Source organism: Monodon monoceros, unplaced genomic scaffold, assembly GCF_005190385.1.
Source record: "Monodon monoceros isolate NGI ecotype Baffin Bay Population unplaced genomic scaffold, NGI_Narwhal_1 Super_Scaffold_7, whole genome shotgun sequence".
In the NCBI taxonomy this organism is placed as follows: Eukaryota; Metazoa; Chordata; class Mammalia; order Artiodactyla; family Monodontidae; genus Monodon; species Monodon monoceros.
Genome location: NW_021703784.1, coordinates 23,796,738 through 23,798,740, shown reverse-complemented (window position 1 = coordinate 23,798,740; position 2,003 = coordinate 23,796,738).

The window sequence follows — 2,003 nt, the reverse complement described above, 5'->3', positions numbered from 1 at the left end:
GTAGGCAGGACTTGGTGACCTATTGATTATAGAGGATCTGGTAGGTGAAGGTATTACACACCACTCTAAGGGACCAACCTAGGGTGATTGGGAAAGTAAAGATAGGGGTGCTGTATGTAAAAATGACCCCAAAACATAGTGGCTTAAAACAACAATAGCCATTTATTTTCTCGTTTCTGTGGATCATGAATTCAGACAGGGCACAGGAAGGGATGGCTGGTCTCTGCTCCGTGATGTCTGGGGTCTCAGCTGGAAGGTTGAAGGCTGGGACTGGAAATCATCAGAGAGCTTTTTTTAATCCATATTTCTGGCTAGGCCTAGCCTGGGAGGTCACATACCTCACTTCTGTGATACTCCATGGTCAGGGCAGTCAGTATTCCCTCCCCAGATTCAAGGGGAGGGAACACCGACCCCACCTCTGGTTGGAGGAGTGAGCAAGAGTCATATTGAAAGAAGAGCTTGTAGGGTAGGCTAATTGTATGATTAGGCCACCCAAGATGGCTGTTCTCTTGCTCTCTGTACATCCCTCAACCAGACCCTGCTTCACCTATACCCTACTCACCTGACTGACCTTCCCTCTTAATCATAGAGCCTGATCAGTAAATGCCTACCTACTTGCCCTGGCCCCAGCTAGTGAGTGTTGTAATCTTTAAATCAGAACAGCTCCACAAAGATGGTTTATCAAAGGGGCAGTGAGGGTTGTCTCCTCTGCTGGTTTCCCTGGTAACTGATGAGGCAACCTGATATCAATTCCCCCGTAACAATTCCCTCTTCTTCCGGTAGGGAAGACTGTTGCCACTGCCAGCCTGCCATCTGCTGCCAACAATGGTGTGTCTCTCCAGGACCCTCTTGCTTTGGGTGTAAGTAAGATCCCCTATCCAATAAACCATTGATGTCTCTGTCGCTAACTCTGGATTCTTTCCATCTTGAGGCTGGGCAATTACAAGCTTTGAAGTCCTGCTGGGGTGCAGCCCAACACTAACTTTTGGTGTGGCCAACTTTGAAAAATACAATCTCCCACTTGTTACAAAACATAATTAAGGGTGGGGATTTTACTTTAGGAAAAACCTGGGTTTGGCTTGGAGTAAGTAGGGTTAAAGTGCTCACTTTGTATGTTGTCACTCCCATCTTCTGTATAAAGTAAGTATAGGGAATTCCCTGGTGGTCCAGTGGTTAGGACTCCGCACTTTCACTGCTGTGGGCCTGGGTTCAATATCTGTTGGGGAACAAAATCCCACAAGCCACTTGGGCAAAAAAAAGCCTTGCAACAACAAGCAAAATTAAAGAAATAGAACAAAATTAAATAAATAAATAAAATAAATATAAACGAAAACAATGTTACAAAGTCACAAAAATTTGCTGTCTCCAGCTGAAGATCCAAAATTAAGCAGTGGGTTCCCAAAACGTGAGAACATCATACCTAACACATCATTCTCTGGAAATAGGTACAGGAAAGCAATGCCATGTAATGCTATCAGTTCAGACCCCAGCTCTGCCACTTTCCAGGCCATCATGGAAAAATAAGTTAACTTCTTTGTAGCTCAGTTATCTCATTAGTTAAGGGTGGAAAATAATAGCATCTAATTCATGGAGTTTTTGTGAAGGTTAATATAATTTTATTAATTGTTCAAAGTTAGGCATTAATGTTTCCTATTCCTCTTCTTCCTCCTACTAAGAAACAATTGCAAAATTATCTCATCATAAATGAAAAGCTAACTGGATTGCTTGAAAATATTTTCATGAATTTCCTTTGTGCTTTGTGGGTACTAAGTGAGAGAGGCAGGCCCAGTGAACAGAAAAGGCCCAGGTTACACATAAACCACTGGTCTCAGAAGGTCAGAAGTAGTGGAAAGGGGACCTAGCACCTTATCAGCAGACTTCTAAGCCAGCGCCTCCTTCCACGCGCCGCTCGGGCGTCCCAGCGCCAGGCTCCGCCCCTCCCCTCCTCTGCTGCCGGCCAATGGCCGCCGGCCGTCGCGGCCCGAGGCTGCTATTGGAGGAGG